Genomic DNA, 20,259 nt, shown 5'->3' on the forward strand with positions numbered 1-20,259 from the left:
ATGTTATAGGCACAAATAATTGCAATGCACAGACCTTATCTGTGTCCTTGCCAAGGTCAATTAAACCAACAAATACGACAGGGAGATAAACTTAAGTGAAGGTGAAATTTCCCTTTATAAACCAGAGGGAAAGCTAACAGGCCTATTTTAAACCAGACAAAAATAAAGTGAAAAAGCAGAAAATAATCTTTACAATCATCCTTTAATAACAAGGCTCCAACACTAGATTCTTGCGGGGGCAGTGTCACAAGAGTTTTACCGGAGAGGAGGGCTGTGGTCAGCAACCTCTGCGCACCGTGCAGCCGCGACCCCCCTAGACTTGTTCTCGGCGGTGTCATCTTCTCGATGATATTCAGAGAGAAGGTGCATGTACTGTAGGGAGCAAAGACTGGCACAGAGTCTATACTAGCTCTTGTGCAACTCCTTCTTTCCCGACATATAACCAAGAAGATGGCACCTCTGGACGCAGGTATAGGGGTGCCTCTGCATGGGCGCAGAAGCCTATCAGTCCTGGGTGCAGGGTATGTGGCATACAGGCAGGCTGAGGCACAGAAAGACTTAAACAACAAACCTAGGGCCTGATTCAGCAAAGATCGCTATTCTGCTTATAAGTACGCAACGCAGTTGCTAATATCAGCAGGGACATGTAAATGTGTGCATTCGCATTGAGATCGCAGCCAGACATTATGACGCCCACTTCCCCTTACTCACATTCGTATACTTGATCAACATAGCGAAACAATCGGTAACATCGAGTAACATCGGACCCATACGCACAGTTAAGACAGGTCAGCCTCACTCAGGAATTGCTTATTTCAGCGCACGCTATGAGGCCTCAGGCTACGTATGGTATTGCAGTGGCTAATTTATGCACGCACCTGCAACGCCGTTGAACGCACTGGCACGCCTGCGTTCATCTGACCACCCCCGTCACCACCCACCAACGGCACTTCCTGTCAATCACTCTGCCATGGGTCTGCGTATCCACTGCGATCGATTTACCGATCGCAGTGGCTAGTTCGCGCACTGCGATGCATAAGCATGCGCAGTACGCAATAATTGGACGATTGCATGCGTATAAGCAACTGCATTCCTTGCTGAAACAGACCCCTAGTGTAATACAGAATCCATAATCCGATATACTTATGGGCAGGTTGAGGCCCAAATGGTCAGAGCACAAAGCAGCTAGACTGGAACACGGACGTTCAGCAAGAAATACTCAGAACACGGCACAGGAGTTTAAAACCTATCAAGGTATGACAGGAAAAAGGGCAAATATTTTACCCCTTGGGGAAGCAGAATTATTGTGGCCAGTCATGTTACTATTCAGGTGAGGTGTGGCAAAAAGTAATTGACTGCATATGCTAAGGTGGTAAAATAAATATATGGGTACAAAAGATTATTGCATGCACATAACTAAGCACTTGTGCTTACTGGACAGTTTAACGATCTCAATGACCTCATAGGCAAACACAGGGGGGGTTTCCAGCTGCCTGGAAACCCCCCTCCCCATCCACACCATGACCACAATAGAAATAGTAATATAATAGATTGTTACTAGTGCTGCATGTTCTTCTCAGTATCACAAATGAAATAATTAGCACTACCCGTGGATCTTTTAACATGTATCAACAAGTAATAAAGAACCTGTGCACCAACTAGGAGATCTGGAAAACATGCACTGTTAGGAATGCACTGCTATAGAGCCCAATATGTACATATGTGTCCAGGGCAGTGTTAGGTTCTTCTGCTCCTCCAGGCTCCCGGACAGGGCCTGATTCAGAGCCGGACGCTCTGAACGAGCCCCCGCTCTGAATCAGGGCGTTTTTTTGGGGGGGTTTTGGAGCGTCCTCCTGGACGCTCGCATAGCTGTGGGTTACCACCCAGAGCTTATGTGAGCGTCCATGATTATGGTCGCGATGGTCAAGACCATCGGGCTTGCGACGAGACCCTGCGGTAGGGTCTCGGTGACCGCAAGCCCTGGAGTGATTTTGGCTCTATCAGAGCCAAAATCACTCCCACTGACATCACTAGTGATGTCAGTGGGGCCGGACCCAGACGGTAGGCGTTCCCACGGGAACGCCTCTGTCTGGCAGCCACGCCCCCAGTGGGCGTGCTGTCACTCAACATCGACAGCACGCCCCCTTTGGTGCGAGACCCGGAGCGACAGCTTGGCTGTCGCTATCTGGGTCTTGCGCATGCGCACGACAGAGCTCCCTCCTTCATGCGCATGCGCACTAGGGCACCATCGACCCACTTGCGAGCGCTCAGCTCTCGCGAGCGGGTCTGAATCAGGCCCTAACTCCAATACTTTCGAATAGTGCCCACATCTAATATAAAAACATTCAGCTAAGGCAGGATGGCCCTACTGCTGCATTTTATGGCTTACTGTGATCACTGGTCCTCTATATGCTGGAATTATGACACACAATACACTTTGTTGTATGATGAATATTAAAGCTGGTTAAGTGCTAATTCTGCCCTCTTCATGGACTGGTCACACTCGCTCTAAAATCAAGCATTTGGAAACCCCCCTCTAGAAATCCTGCATTTGCCACTGGACCTTATCACCAGTATTCAAGGGCCTAACATACCGAAATAGCATATGGCACCTTACCTCTGATAAAAGTACAATATAGTAGAGAAAAGTGTCAGAACAAAAAGAAAAGTTATTAATAATTCTTATGCACCTGTGTATTAATACTGTTGGAATTGTGGCAATTTAATTGAGGCCTGTGAGGATTTAGTCATGGCTGTGACAAGCTAATGTACCGGCGAGTTCTACATTTATATTTTAGCGTTCTGTCTGCCATTACCGTATTTGATTACTTGTGGGATTTAAATGATGGACAGTCTGCATTTATTTGCCACCGTCAGTTAAGAGATTCATTATATGCAATCTGCTGTCACAATATTGGATACATTACTGGTGGGATTAAAATTGAATTAAAACGTCCAGCATCTATAAAGTGACAATCTATCTCGGAAGTATTTAATATCACCTTTCATCATGCCCGGCATTTAAAGAGAAATTTTGTAAAAAGATTTCAACTGGTACTACTTTGCTGGATGTTGTATTTGACCTTAATGGGTTTAAACTCCAAAGTAGCCTGCATTGTTCCATCCTATATAACCTCTGGACTTGCAGTATTTGCTTTATGCGAGATGTACTATTTTATTGTAACATTATAGATACTTTTTAATTGTTTTTGTTTGTTTTTTTATTTTACACATAAGCCATTTATAAATCAATTTTATGATTGGGCATCTGTAGAGTATTATCTAAAACAGGGTAGTGTCAGAATATTATTATTAATATTATCCTTTATTTATATATATGGCGCCACAAGAGCTCTGCAGAGCCCTACATAGTACTTAAACAGAAATATTATGAACAATAATGTTAAATAATAATAATATACAATAAAAAGTGACTTATACCACTTCAGACCAAAATCCTGAGTACGCCCGGGTTTTTGAACACGGTTTCAAGCCGTGCTAAAGCTGCTCACACCCCTTTCACACCACACCGGCCAAGTGTGTGAGTCATTAGAAGTGGACATCATCTGAGATCCATTTACTGTTAGCAGGTTAGCTCCTTTCACATTCAGTAGTGGACGGAATTGCAAAGCTGCATGTAAGCAGCTTTGTAATTCCGTCCTTGCAAAAATGTAAATACAGCAAGAGGTGTCTGATACGGCCTGTTGCATTTGCGATCCTAGCACTGCGACGACAGGCTGACATTACCATCGCAGCCATAAGTAGCAATGGTGGACAGCGCCGGGCAGCTGAATAAGCCTCAGCTTACGCAGGCTGGCTGGCATGCAAGGCCAGGAAACTGCATCCATGGACACCATCCTTGATCTTGCCACTCCCGGAACACGGGACCTACACACACACCCCCCCCCCCCCCGTTTCTGGGAACGCCAGCTGTTACCGCCCCTTAAATGCTTCTGCCTGTCAATCAGGCAGAGGCATAGCAGGGGCTGTGTGCAAACACACATGACCCATTCTGCACATGAGTAGAACGGGTCCTGCGCATATGCGCAGATTCCCAATAATCGCTGATTTAGCCCCCCCGGAACGGTTTCTGGGATAAACCCTGGTGGTCGAGATCCCGGGACACACAGCCTGGGTCGACCCTTTCACACCGACACACAACCGGGTTGCCACGGCAGTACCCCAGGTCCATGAAGAGGGGAGTACAAAACATTGCAGAACATGGACAAGGTTTATAAACATTGCTGCTGCAGCAGTCCCAAGACCCAAATAAACAATGGGACGGCCGATACCAAAGGCTTGGTGCTGTTTTTGTCAGTGGGGAGGAGACGATGGTGTAAGTGAGTGAAGAAAAAGCACATGAGGGAAGAGGTCCCTGCTCGTAACAGCTTACAGCAGGGGTGGGGAACCTTTTTTCTTCCGAGGGCCATTTGGATTTTTCAGAAAATCATTCAGGGGTCATACAAAATTATACCCCTTTCAGACAGGGAAAAGAACCCGGTAATTTTCCGGCTCTAGCCGGGTCGACCCGGGGTTTTTTTTCTGTCTGAAAGTGGTATTATTAACTTAAAAATTTGCCTCCTATATTTGGTTAAAAAATGTATTAACTTACCCTTAATGCGATGGTTGGAACTGCTTCTCTTTGGTATGTTGCCAGGCAGAGTCTGCAGGGGCAGTCCCTATGGATATGTGACAGGCAGAGTGATAAGGCAGCCCTGGGGTCCTCTCAGTCCTAACCAGCCTGATGACAGCACTGACTGTACACACCCCCTGCTGTGCCACCACTGCCTGCTTGCCCGCGCTGTTAGGGTGAGACCCTGCACGCCCCTGCAGTAACCAGGTCAATGGCAGCCAGAAGCCAGCCCTGATTCCCTCCTCACTCCCCGTGCGCTGCCTGCCTGTCGCCACTGATGGGGAGAGAGCCCTGCATGGCACTCAATGACAGCCCTGACACCCTGATCCCCCCCCTGTGCTACCTGCCACTGCTGATAAGGAGAGAGCCCCTGCACTAATCCACCCGATGACAGCCTTGACACCCCCCACCGCTGCACTGATAGCCAATGACAGCCCTGACACACACCCTCCCCCCCGCTGCACTACCTCCCGCCGCTGATAGCCAATGACAGCCCTGACACACATCCTCCCCCCGCTGTGCTACCTGCCACCGCTGATAGCGCAGCAGGGGGGGAAGGGGTGTGTCAGGGCTGTCATCGGCTACAAGCCGCCGATGACAATACTGACATCCCCTCTCCCCCGCTGCGCTACCTGCCGCTGACAGCTGCTACACTACGCTGATTCTGCAGCTGCCGCTGACAGCCGGCCGGGCTGGATGATTTCACCATGCGGGCCGTATATGGTCCGCGGGCCGGAGGTTCCCCACCCCTGGCTTACAGTCTAAAGAGAGATTAGAGTCTTTGGGGCTTATTTATCATTTGCAGCATACAGTATTCCCCAAAAACAACAGCTTTTGGGGGATACTCGCAAATGTTTCGTATCCCCCAGATGTATTAAGGAGGGATCTTACAGAACCCTCCCCAACAATGGCTGCCGCGCATGTGTGGTCTGTAGTCTGCGCATGAGATGGAGTTCCGGCACAGGAGTGAATATGCAGGGCCGGCTCCAGGGGTCAGAGCACCCTGTGCCGGCCCATCATATGGCGCCCTCTCATTGCACGCGGCAAAGCCGCGCGCAGCCGAATTTGGGGCATGGCCTAATTACTATAGGCCACGGTCCCCTATGTGACGTTATTTGGAGGCGTGCCCGCATGGCACGCCTCCAAATAACGTCAGGCTGGGGGTAAAGCCCAGCAATCCGTCACTGGCTGGGCTTCCCCCAGCCCTCTTCCATCAGTGAATGGATGCCGCGCGCATGCGCGCGTCATCCATTCACACTCCGGGTTTCCGGCACTGCCGCACAGCTGCGGCAGTGGGGGTCCCCAACCTCCCAATTAGACCACCCGCGGGCCACTTTGGCCCGCGGATGGAGCAGCGGGACAGTACTGTCCCGCTGAAATCGGGATGCTGGGGAAGTGTGCCACTCTCTAGGGGTGGCGCTCTTGTGCGACCGCACTGGTCGAACACCCCTAGAGCCGGCCCTGTGAATATGCAGCTGATGTGGTATCTGCACCTTGAGCACATCACAGGTATAAGGTTCCTTTTGGAGCCCCTGTCCCTGTGTATGCTATTTGATACATCCCAGCGCTATCATCACATTGTGCAGTGCGATCATGGGCGCTAATATCGCACCCATGTCGCATTGCAAAAGCGATCGTTGAAAAATGGGCCCCTTTGTGAGGTTTTTCTTTTGCTATATTTGGGGTCTGGCAGTGTCTATAGAATAATGGTTCTATGTTCAATTCCATTTAAACTTGAAATTTGTTCCCCATAATGCGAGTGAAGTCAGTGTGAAAGAAGCTGGTTACCTGATACCCCAACTCATTTAGGTGCTGCTACAAACATTCTGTGACCGCACGGACTGGGCTAGTTTAATTAATAGCCAAGGTCCCTCAAAATTGAATGGCTGAGAAAGCACCCAACTACTGTATGAGCCTAGTTAATACATTTCCAGGGAGTAGCTAATTTTTAATCTAACTCATCTATGCCATAAAGGTTAGTTGATACGAGCCACAGACCTAGCTGAGGTATCCATTTACAGAATATTGCTGGATTCATGCTTCCAGTATAACTCAGTCCCCCAGCAAGCAAGAAAAATTAACGATACTCACTGCTATAGGAGCTGACTTTCCTGCAGTGTTATACTGGGAAATTCCAGTGATGCAGTAGAATAAATCAGTGCAGAATATCATAGTATGGTACACGTGTCATGCACGATTTAAGGAACTGTACCTAGATGTCTCCTATAAGCAGCATTACTATTATAATTATTTTTTAAAGGGAAATAGTACTTATACTATCTTTATACTGTAATAAATTTTTATATATATATATATATATACTGTATATATATATATATACACACACACACACACACACTACAGCTCATTAATTTCAAATCGTCAATTTTTCAGAAAGTAATGAACAAAAGAAGCTACATCTGTGATTGATATATATTTATTTCGGCAAATAAACTGATTTCGTACTCATACTCATTGTTTACATATAAACTAAGTTTTTATTTCCTTACATTTTTCTCTCATTACAGTATCCACTCTTAGCAGTGATTACAGCTGTGCAAACGTCTGGCATTCTGTCAGTCAGCTTGTCTAAGGTTACCGATTGCAGCGCACTTGTCTTGTAGCAACTTCCAGAGGTGATTTTGGCTCGTTACTTGCTGTAGTATGAAACCACGACTAATAAGGCAGGTGCTGGGAGGGATGGCATGGCACACCAGGATGTTATGGTAGCGTTTGGCAGGCCGTAGGGTGGGTGGTGTGACCGGTGCCTCCACACAGAGCGGAATCCTCTCAGGTCACCGGCCGCACACTTCCCGGCTCAGAAGGTCTGCAGGAAGAGACCTCCTGCAGTGGTGCATGGCGTACCAAGAACGCCGGCAAAGGTTCCCATCCGCCCTCCACCTCCTAGAGGGAAAGGTAAGCGCTCAGGGGGAGGAGGGGGGCTGGCGGGAAGTGAAAGGGGTGGCAGTGCTGCATAGGGCGCACTGCCATCCGGATACGGTGCTGGCGTTTGGAGTCCATGATTCCTGCAATTTTGACGAAGTCACAATATGCACCACTTCCGAAACATCCCCAGACCATAATGGAACCTCCTCCATGCCTGACTGTAGGCTGAATGCAAGCAGGAAACATGTGCTCAACTGTTGCACGACCAACGAACTCGTGCCTCTTGGACCACAACACCTCAAACTTCAGTTTGTCTGTGAAAAAAACTTCTTCCACTGACTAGTGGTCCAGTTCCTGTGCTCTTTTGCCCACATTAGCCTCCTCTTTTTATTTATGGGCCTGCACTATGGTTTTTGGGCTGCAGCACATCCCTCCAAGCCACCGGCTACAAGGTGACAATTGACTGTGTTGATATTAAAATGATCCTCTATATACCCCTGCCTGTACCTTCTAAAATCCTTCCTATAAACCTCTAAGGATGACGCTAATTTGCGTACGCAGTCATACAATAAATAGAGACTCCAGACTCAGAACATGTGGTTCCGAAGTACAAAGTATTATTCAAGTAAATGTACAGTCAGTTACACGCTATGATCAATAAGCGCAAATAAATACAATGAGAGAGACAGAGAGAGAGACAGAGAGACAGAGAGAGGCACAGAGAGAGAGACAGAGAGAGAGAGGCACACAGAGAGAGAGAGGCACACACACAGACAGAGGCATACACAGAGAGAGAGAGAGAGGCACACACAGAGAGAGAGAGGCACACACAGAGAGAGAGAGAGGCACACACACAGAGAGAGAGAGGCACACACACAGAGAGAGAGAGGCACACACACAGAGAGAGAGAGGCACACACAGAGAGAGAGAGGCACACACAGAGAGAGAGAGGCACACACACAGAGAGAGGCACACAGAGAGAGAGAGAGGCACACACAGATGAAAGGGGGAGAGAGAGAGAGAGAGGCACACAGAGAGAGAGAGAGGCACACACAGAGAGAGAGACGCACAGAGAGAGAGAGAGACACACACAATTTAGGCGCAAAAGTAAATTATACAGACCCCAAGTACAGTATACATACGTAGGCGCTTCCGGACCCGGAGATAGGCATCAGCAAGAGACCCTTAGTCATACAGCGTTCAGCATGAAGACTGAAGACCAGCATTCGTGCACTCATATTTATACCCCCCCCCAGAATAAACAAGACAATACGGAAGTCTGTTGCTGATATCATTGGTTCCCAGAGGAGAAGCATATGTTACAGCACATTTAACAGGCTGGTTCAAATAGACTCTCCCTGCCTCTAACAGCTGGGGATCTTTCTAATCACGCCCTCTATAACATCCTAACAGTTGTTCATGAAATAAAACATTTTGTTGCTTGTAGGTTCTGTGATCCATAACTTGAGAATGCACGATGCGATCTCCACACCGATAGTACCGGAATTCTGTTGAAAGAGTACACATCAGTACGGACCCAAACACTGCTTTCTTATCATGTACAGAACCTAAGTTATCAAATATCTTTATTTCACAGCATTTAAACTAACTGAACCAACTTAAATCATATACTTTAAAGCTTATTAAACCTTATATGTGAATATGTAATGTGTGAGTATTCGGGGTTTGATATAAAGACGTATTAATGTGTGGATGAAGATGGGTGCGCTTGACTCTAACATCTTAGCAGCGTGACATGCTGGGCCAGATAGTTCTACATGTCCTCTGCTTTCCTATGTTCAAAGGAAAGAAAACTCTTTATTCTCCTGGTCTCTTGTGTGAAAATGCAAAATATCCCAGCTACAAGAGACAGACCTAAGGTGACACTCTAGCCTTTGAAATCATGTCATTGCAGGAAGCTTGCTAATGTATTCTAGCCAGACCACCCGTAGTGGGCAAACACTATGCAGGAAGCTTATCTACACAAGCCAGTTGTCACCTGGCCACTTGCTCTAATGCAATACTGTAAAGCCATTTCTGGAATATATCCTTTATAATACGTAAAGTAATGAAATAGGCTTTTAGTGAATCGCCGTCAGCTATGGTGATGGTCACAGATGCATTCGCATGATGCTAATGGTATTATCGCCACATGTACTAAAATGTGAGTTTATCTAAAATGGCGCTTAGGCGGCCATTTTGCAAAATGGCGTCTTGCGGCCAGTCGCAAGATGGTGTCGCTGCGATTCAATTTTAAACTGATCTTGTCTCAGCCAATAATCCAGCTTCGACAATTGTCACGGTTGACAAGCTTTTCTTCCTCGTTTCCATCAGAGCAGCACGGATCTGGCAAGCTATTTGAAATCTGTCCTGTTTGAAACACACTGAAAATTTGTCCTCCTGTTTCGTGGTTACCTTAGGTTGTCCAGCACGTGGCCGTTCACATACGCCGTAAATAACAGTGTATCTCTTGAGGGTACACTGCATGCCACCAAGAGAAACCTTCTCCAGGCCAGCAATTTTATATAAACTATGACATGTATTTCTCAAAGTGACTATGGCAGATCACTTTCCCATTGATAACTCCTAGGAGCCATTTACGAAACTACTTTGCACTAGAGATGAGCGGTTCGGATTCTATGGAATCCGAACCGCTCCGAACATTGGGGATCCGAGTCCACCCGAACCCTGTTCGGGTGTTCACCGCCTGACTCGGATCCCCGTTCGGGGCCGAACGGCGGCCGCCTGATGTCGGATTCTCACTAGAGAATCCGACATCAGGTCTCCTATTGTGTAGGGCAGAGCGCTGTGATAGCGCTCTGCCCTACACAGACACAAACACACAGCCGCCAGCGGCAGCTGTGTGTTTGTTACAGCAGCAAATGAGAGTCACACAGACTCTCATTGGCTGCTGCATGGAGGGAGCTGGCTGGAGCTCACTCATGAGCTCCGTCTTCCGGCTCCCTCCTCAGCGTGTGACAGCAGAGCGGACGGCGCGGGAGCGGGGATACAGGTAAGTTTGTTGTTGTTTTTTTACTTGTGCAAGGGCCGGGGGCGCTACTGGGGGGGGGCTCTACTACTGGGGGGGCCTGCTACTGGGGGGGGCTATACTACTGGGGGGGTCTGCTACTGGGGGTCCATACTACTGAGGGGCCTGCTACTGGGGGGGGCTATACTACTGGTGGGGGGTCTGCTACTGGGGGGGCCATACTACTGAGGGACCTGCTACTGGGGGGGGCCTGCTAATGGGGGGCATACTACTGGGGGTGCCTGCTATTGTGGGGCATACTACTGGGTGGCCTGCTAATGGGGGGCATACTACTGGGGGGCCTGCTAATGGGGGGCGTTCTACTGTGGGCACTGCATAGGGGACCCTACTACGAAGGGGACTGCATAGGGGGCACCACTGCTGGGGGCATTGTGTAAGGGACACCGCTACTGTGGGCATTGTGTAAAAGGGGCACTACTGTGGATATTGTGTAAAAGGGTCACTACTGTGGGCATTGTGTAAAAGGGGCACTACTGTGTGTCGTAACATAAATAAGAGACACTACTTTATGGTGTAATGTGAATCAGGCCCTATGTGCGGTGTAATGTGAATAAGATTGTGCACTGTGACTCCTTGGGCCGTAGCCCACTATGTAAACAAGTACTGTGATTCTGCTGGCCGTACCCCACTGGGTGGGTGCACTACTTTTCATTTCTGCCACTGTTGTGTGGCAATGTGTCATAGATGTGCTTTATACTGTGGTGTCTGTGTCGTTGTGCCGCTGCTCTGTCGCTTAGTAACCAGTCAGCTCACTGCAACCTTTGGCCAATAATGTTGAAAACAATATTATAAGCTGTGATATGGTCTAAATTGACTGGAAATTAATGTTATTGAGGTTAATAATACTCTAGGAAGAAAAAAAAGACCAATTTATGTGATTTTAGCTTTTTTTGTCAATTTTTGTAAAAAAATCCAAATCCAAATCCAAAGCCAGTCACCGCAGTTTGGCAAATCCAAATCCGGACGACGAATTAGAACCAAATCCAAATCCGACAAAAATGGTCCGGCGCACATCCCTACTTTGCACGTATTCACAAGTGTTCACAAGACGAACACCGGAATTCTCCCACTGTGTATGTGTTGATGAATTGGTTTCTAAACAGCATTGAGCATGTATCTGATATGACTACGAGCACCTCGTGACCTTGCGGGCGTAATTTGCTTATTTTCAGGCATTGGACATTGTCCCGCTATTGTCATACCTCCCATCTTCTTTACCTCAGGAAGAGGGACCTCTGCACACCCAAAATTAGGGGCTGTGACCTCATGGTTAGGGGTTGTAGCCTCGCAGTTATGGACATGGCCTCGCAGGGAATGCCGCACCCGCAAGTCACAGCAAGCGGCCACATTTCTGTGCAAAACACACATATCAACTTTATGCTTTACAGAGAAATCAACAAATCTGGTGGTGTAGTACACCTCCACATATCTGTCCCACATCATTTACACCTCCCCATACCTGCCCCACATCATTTACACCTCCACATACCTGTCCCACATCATTTACACCTCCACATACCTGTCCCACATCATTTACACCTCCACATATCTGTCCCACATCATTTACACCTCCCCATACCTGCCCCACATCATTTCCACCTCCCCATACCTGTCCCACATCATTTACACCTCCACATATCTGTCCCACATCACTTACACCTCCATATACCTGTTCCACATCACTTACACATCCACATCCCTGTCCTACATCATTTACACCTCCACATACCTGTCCTACATAATTGACACCTCCACATACCTGTCCTACATAATTTACACCTCCACATACCTGTCCTACATAATTTATACCTCCACATACCTGTCCTACATCACATACACCTCCACAACCCTGTCCTACATCATTTACACCTCCACATACCTGTCCTACATCACTTACACCTCCACATACCTGCCCCACATAATTTACACCTCCACATATCTGTCCCACATCACTTACACCTCCCCATACCTGTCCCACATCATTTACACCTCCCCATACCTGTCCCACATCATTTACACCTCCCCATATCTGTCCCACATCATTTACACCTCCACATATCTGCTCCACATAATTTACACCTCCACATACCTGCCCCACATCATTTACACCTCCACATATCTGTCCCACATCACTTACACCTCCACATACCTGTCCTACATCATTTACACCTCCACATACCTGTCCCACATCATTTACACCTCTACATACCTGTCCCACATCATTTACACCTCCATATACATGTCCCACATCATTTACACCTCCGCATACCTGTCCCACATCATTTACACCTCCACATACATGTCCCACATCATTTACACCTCCATATACATGTCCCACATCATTTACACCTCCATATACATGTACCACATAATTTACACCTCTACATACCTGTCCCACATCATTTACACCTCCATATACATGTCCCACATCATTTACACCTCCGCATACCTGTCCCACATCATTTACACCTCCACATACATGTCCCACATCATTTACACCTCCATATACATGTCCCACATCATTTACACCTCCATATACATGTACCACATAATTTAACTACTTTTTGAACTTTTTAGAGAAAATCACCTGAAAAATTGCTTTAATAGCAAATTATACTATTATGATTATTCATTGGGAGGGGTGTACCAGAGGTTCTGCACTGTGTCCCGACATTTTTACATTAATATAAGGATTTTTCTTTCCCTTTTCCCCTGCTCAGGGCGGTGCATGAAAATAAAAAAGTTGATTTTGCTGGGACAATTGTCCAGGATTTTGGAATTGTTTTGAGAGATGACTCTTCCCCGCGATTTCAATTTGTGCGACGAAATACCTGGCCCATGATGTGTTTTTCTAGGGAGCCATCATCCAGTCTACAGTAGCTCCATTCTGTAGATGTATAAGGTCATTTGCGTGAGGCAGCTCCTATTACTCTCACCTGCTGCAGCCTCTGTTGTACAGAACTTTGTTTTATAGAAGCACCTGCAGAAGAATCTCCGTGTACACTGTGTGAGGCACAGCCTGTGTCCATGAGTGTGTAAGCTCCCCTGACCCTCCCTGCAGGTAAGAGTCACACTGTGTCACAGTGTGAGGAAGTTTGGAAGAATGTCTCCCTGCTGCTCACGTGATCCCACTCCCAGTGTCACCAGCTGCCGTCCCAGTAAGAGGTCATGCAAACTGGGACTGCTCAGGCAGCTCACACTCATTCCACATTCAAATCTAGATGACAAGCTAAACAGCCATGGGATACTCCCAGAGGAGGATTAAGCTGTCCCTGCAGCAAGGAGAATACTAGTAAGGTACCCCTTCACCTCTCTGTACACCCCTGTGCTTTGTGTGCTACTGTATGTTTGCTTTACCTGTGTCTTATTGCATTTGCCAAATACTGCAGTTTTCTGACACACCTGTATCAGGAACAAAGAGAGGCCAATAATGCACTATTATGTGATATAAGGCAGTCTATAAAGTATATATACAGTATGTTTTCTACTTGTGCATATGGTAATGTGTCACAGCTTTGCAGAGTACACAACGTCACTATTATTGTCAGTAGGAATGTTGCTATGAAATAAAATATTATAAATGACATGACGTTTAGGGTCTTAGCCTGTAGCTTATATCATTGTGTATATTTCACCATATAAACAATTCTGTACTTGCATATTAATTCTCGGAGACCATAATGTAACAAGGCGACTGTGGGGAGTTCAGAGCTCCTTGCTGGAAGAGTACAGAGACACGTTTGCTGGGCGAGAGATAATATAAAACACATATTGTTCTGCTGTCCTGAATTTGCTATTTCATAGTACTGGTTAGTTGCCCTAAGAAACCGATCACATATACGTCATTAGTGTAAGTGATGAATTTACAGTGGCGAGCAAGAGTAAATGTTTGCCTTCTATAAATAAATATATGCAGAAAACACATTGGCTGTATATATTAGTCACTCTAGAGAGAGTATTGGCCGTGGCTGACTAGTAGTACAAACCTTAAGTTCAGGAAACGGAGACTCATATTTCATGGCTAGAAAGTTGTCACCCAATAAAAACCAAACCCACTTTAACATTTTCGAGTTTGGTGAGAGTCTCCAGGGTACAATCAGGAAGTAGGGCACAAGTTGTCCATCTGGATTGCTAGTGTTTAGATTCCACCCATGGCACACCTTGTACAAATTCTGTGGGCAAACTTTATTGATAAAGCTTGTTTTATGTAGTGGCAGTGCCCGATTAATAAGGGCAGGGCCGAAACTAGAAGTTTTGTCACCCGGTGCAAGGCAGCAATTTAGCACACACCCCCCCTGTGTCTCTGATGAGCAGCTCCGCCCCCTAGTGAGTGCATTTCGGGGGTGGGGTTGCATATCATGGGCCTGATTCATCAGTGTTCGGGAATATGTGCAGGCGCATTACCCATTGCGTTGGACAACGCAGCTTGGATAAGTAATGCACAGGAGGCGTGATACCTCCTGCTGCATTACCATATCTACAAAGATCACAATTGCAAAGCTGCCTGCGTGCATACATCATATATTTATAGCCTGCGTGCACACATCATATATCTATAGCCTGCGTGCATACATCATATATCTATAGCCTGCATGCATACATCATATATCTATAGCCTGCGTGCACACATCATATATCTATAGCCTGCGTGCATACATCATATATCTATAGCCTGCGTGCACACATCATATATCTATAGCCTGCGTGCATACACCATATATCTATAGCCTGCATGCATACATCATATATCTATAGCCTGCGTGCACACATCATATATCTATAGCCTGCGTGCATACATCATATATCTATAGCCTGCGTGCACACATCATATATCTATAGCCTGCGTGCATACATCATATATCTATAGCCTGCATGCATACATCATACATCTATAGCCTGCGTGCATACATATATCTATAGCCTGCGTGCAACTTTGCAATTGCGATCCTTACAGAATCCGGCCCCATGTCTCTGTTCTCGTCATGCTGGGGGCTTGGCCAGAGCTCCGGGAACTGTGGGGCAGCCCCCGTCACAATGCGGATGACGGGCACATGCGTGACTGTGGCATGCAGGTGGTACAGTGGTACAGTGGACAGAGTCTACCGCTGTGGCGCTGCGCTAAGTGTGCTGCCAGCAGCCGGAGTGAGAGGAGGGGGCCCGGGACAGAGACTGCACACGGGCCCCGTCCTCTCTTGAAACTCCCCTGCCCACCAGATTTAGGGCCCCATTTACAAACTAAATATAACCCCTTTAGCGCTCGCTAAAGGGGTTGTCATGACGTCTCTCCCATCACTCGCTGCCTGGAGAGCCGAAAGGTGGAATGAGTGAGCTCCAGCCGGCTCCCTCTGTGGACGCAGCAGCAAATGAGAGTCTGTCTAACTCTCATTGGCTGGCTGCTATAACAAACAGACAGCCGCCTGTTTGTAAACTGTGCAGGGCAGACCGCTCTCACTGCAGTCTGCCTTACACTTGTGGGGCTCGGGGGACTAGCGGGGCAGTCCACCCATTGGCTGCTGTTGGCACTGTCGGATGGCGCCCCCCCCCCTTTGGCCGGCGCCCCTGGCGAGTGCCATCCTGGCCAATGGGTAGATACGCCCCTGGCGCTGAGATTGGGGGTGAGTGCAAAGTACTGAGACCTGGGCCTGTTTGGGGTGTCCAAGCCTGACAGAGGCAAAGGCACTCCACCAAGCTGAAGTGGTCATGCCCTATTCAGCAATGCTCTGATGCTTTGCAGTGATGCAGTATCTGCAGAGAGGGCCTGAAATTCACAACATGGCGTGGCTGTGCCCCCACACACATGGTTCCGTCTCCCCTAAGAGACACAGGGGAAGATGTACTAAGCCCCGGAGAGAGATAAAATGGAGAAAGCTAAAGTACCAACCAATCAGCTCCTAACTGTCATTTAACAGGCTGTTGTGTTTGAAAAATGACAGTTAGGAGCTGATTGGTTGGTCCCTTATCTCTCTCCACTTTTGCTAAGTACATCTACCCATAAGCCGTAAAAAGCTAGAGAAGTGGACGAGTGGAGAAGATTCCCATAGCAACCAATCAGCTTCAAGGTAGCATTGATCTAGTACATTTTATAAAAATGATAGGTAGAAGCTGATTGGTTGCTTTGGTCAACTTCTCCACTGGTCCACTTCTTCACTCTTTTCACTGCTTTGATACATCACACCCTAAAACCTCAGCAAATATGGATTCCAGCTTTGTAAAGCTGGAGAAAGGAATCCAAAATGGGCACCAGATACTCATGCAAAAATCTTTTTATAAAGGTTCCACTTGTCCATGAATGCCAATTGAATCCCTGACACAGGATGCAAAAATGCGGTCAAACCTCAAATTTTCCAGAGCTTGCACCCAATAGGCAACGCCATCTGTAGAACCGAATAAAACCAACCCGCACATCTCTATTTTAAAATCAATTATTGAGAAAATAGTAGACGTAGCCGAGTTGATCCCAGAATAAATATAATCTAAAAAATGATGAAATAGTGCCAAGGGCTGCAGTTAGAGATGGTCCCTGCTCTGTCCTACAAGAACCATAAGCTGGGCCAATGCTCTTAAAAGATTTTTGTTTATCCGGTATATATAAAACTAGCTGAAGTGCCCGGCGCTGCCTTCATTTAAATCTTCAAATTATTAAGTTATCAGTGAGTTGGATGTAACTGTCAATATTTTAAAAATAATTAGCAGCTTAGCAGCTCTTCCAACATACCCGCCGTGAGGTTTGACCATTCCATTAGGCACCCACCTTCAATTCTGTGAAGTTTTCATCCAAATCCATTCAGTGGAAGGCCCAGAACAGGCTCCCTGGGTCTAAGTTCTGCCCAGCGTACACCAACGGGAGGTTCGACCTGGACCCTAACCCCACTAAAACCTGGCCAGGATCCAACTGGACCACCTCACATTGCTTTCATCCCAATTGGTGCAGGGGTGTCGGAATGCATAACCGCCAGACAAGCAAACAGACCAATGAATTTTCTATATAAGATGCCCAGAGTGAGACCACTTCACTACCATGTAAATTTGGCATTAGGTCATTAAACAATTAAGATTAGGCTAAAATGGTCCTGCTCGTGGAAGCATCTAATCTAGAGGGACAGGGCAATGCAGAGACTATGTAGGCTATAGAGCTGGTTTGCCTTGGTGCTGCGGACCCTAAGGAAGAGATCTGTAGACATTTTACTCCTAGGCTAGAATTGGTTAATTCTAAGGCAATTAAATAACTGTAAGGTTTTTGTGCTTAGTTCCTCATGACAGTCTGAATTCCAATGTTAATAGGAACTTGCTGACCCATTTAATAGATTTATCCCCTTAGTAGTAGATGGTGACGTGCTTTTTACTTGTATCATTGTTATCATGTTGCTGAAGCAGACTATTCATTTTATCTGATCTGAGGGCCTGATTCATGGAACGCTAGTTACTAATACGCACGCAATCGGCAGTTTGTTGCATACTGCGCTTGTGCATGCATCGCAGTGCGCGTGCGTGCGTCAACTAGCCATTGCGACCGGTACTGTGATCGCAATGACTAAGCAGACCCTTCTCAGAGTGATTGACAGGAAGTGCCGTTTGTGGGTGGTGACGGGGGGTGGTCGGCCGAACGCAGACGCACTTGTGCATTTGAAAGCCATTGCAAAGGCGTGCATAAATTATCCAATGCGATGGCCTACGCAGCCTGAGGACTCATAGCGTGCATGGAAGTTAGCAATTTCTGAGTATGGTCATGGTTTGTGCAAGTGCGTGAGGCTGCGATGGTGCTCGATTGTACCGATGGTTTCGCAGTCTTGCTAAACATTACAGATGTGTGTAAGGTAAATTGGGCGTCCTTATGTGTTGCAGTGGCAGCATAGCGATCGCAATGAATTAGCATACTATCGCAGTTGAACTGTATGCGTCATCCCTATTGCATTCGCACTTGCGTTCCGTAGTGAATCAGGCCCTGAGATCGGAGGGGCCTGTGGAGACTTATAGTTCTACAACTGGAAAAGCCACAGATTGTCTCAACCAGATTTATTTTCATTCATACTTTTGGCTCTTATTTGGATCGGCAACATACCTGGCGAGCCAATGATTGTAATCCAATGAAATGTAAATGACTCATTTATTATACGCAACATGATAGCCAATAGTAACGAATACAGTAGGTAGCCTTGTAGCCTATTTATATTTTAGACTAAATTTAATTTGCCATTTGCAACAGTTATTTTATTTATTAACAGTAATTTATATAGCACATACATATTCCATAGCCCTCTATAGAGAACATTTACATCAGTCCATGCCCCAGTGGAGCTTACAATCTATATTCCCTATCACATCTACAGTACACACACAGTACACACTAGGGTTAATTTTTGTTCAGCGCCAATTAACCTACCAGTATATTTTTGGATTGTGGGAGGAAACCAGAGTACCCAGATAAAACCCACGCCAGCACGGGGAGAATACACAAACTCCACAGTTAAGGCGGTGGTGGGAGTCAAACCCAATACCTCAGTGCTGTGAGGCAGTACTGCTAACCATTACACCAACCAGGCTGCCCTCATAGTATTGTAGAACTCTCTATCTCTGGTGATGATCTGCAGACCAACAGGGAGTGCAGTTAGCTACTTATCACTTTTATGCCTTGGACACATGAAAGTTTTGCCTTATGCCTTATGTGTCGTTGGCCTATTTGGGTTTTTTATCTGTATGAAAAAGTAGCGGTTTGTCTAGGCCCTCAGGCTGCCTCTGCTAGACCGCCTACCTTGTGTAAGGGCTACTACTGTGGGTCTAGGGGATCTTCCTCCTTAAGGTGCGTATCCACTAGGCGATTAAACAGGCCGATTGAACGATAACGACATCGTTATCGTTCAATCACTTTCTAATCGTCCGCAAATTGGCCATGTAAATGTCAAAAATGACCAGCGATGCGCGTGCCTGCTGGTCGTTTTTGACATCTATCTTCGCCCGCACATGCTGGTCAACCTTACTATCATGTCAGGATCAGCATGTACGGGGATGATGGATGTGCCTACACTGAACGACTGAACGTTAAGTGTAGGCAAATCACAGACTGTGAAACGACAGCATGATTACAATGTCATAATCGTGCTCTCGTTTCACAGTCAAGAAGTGGCCACTACTATATAACCAGGGGAACCTGCACGACAGTCTACCTAAGGTTAGGATCAACATCTCTTAAACAACAGAGCTTTTAGGTTTGAGAGTAAACAGTATGGTCAGAAATGGGAACAGTGGGATATAGCAAGGTGTGACTTACACATGTGCATTGTAGCCATGCCAAGTACAACATAGGTGAGACAAGGCAAGTTGAATTCCACTCATGCCATGTGAACCGTAGCACATAATACAGCACAATATTGTATCTGTCACATTCCCGACTGAAAAGTCAGGAGTAATAAAGAAACATAAAACTTACTCCAAAGTGTAATTGAGCACATGAAGTTCAGCAGGTTCCCTGAAATCATGCGTGTTCTTACCACTTTCCCGCACACTCTTACTCACACTCTCTCTCTGAAAACAACACTGGACTTTTTTCAGTCAGACAGCAGAGCATTCTTGTGGGAACATGCAAAGATATTGGGGCAACCACCAAGACGTGTGAATGCCAAACCCTAGGTCAGTAAATTTTTTGGAATTAGGTGTAACTTGGCATGTTTCACCAAAACCTGCATCTGAGTTTTCA

General features: G+C 46.7%; 1 protein-coding gene across 2 annotated transcripts in view; it reads left to right on the forward strand.

The window, feature by feature from the left end:
* The first annotated feature begins 13,718 nt into the window (after positions 1-13,718).
* The window catches only part of PGCKA1 (PDCD10 and GCKIII kinases associated 1), a 98,493-nt gene continuing 91,952 nt past the window's right edge, over positions 13,719-20,259 (forward strand). Inside the window, exon 1 of one of the 2 annotated variants that reach the window (XM_088442014.1) lies at positions 13,719-13,865. The gene's annotated coding sequence lies outside the window, so the exon portion shown is untranslated. The remainder of the gene's footprint in view (positions 13,866-20,259) is intronic. The other variant, XM_088442015.1, reaches the window with a different exon arrangement.

Source organism: Taudactylus pleione, unplaced genomic scaffold (genome assembly GCF_031769625.1).
Source record: "Taudactylus pleione unplaced genomic scaffold, aTauple2 ptg000302l, whole genome shotgun sequence".
NCBI classification, from domain to species: Eukaryota; Metazoa; Chordata; class Amphibia; order Anura; family Myobatrachidae; genus Taudactylus; species Taudactylus pleione.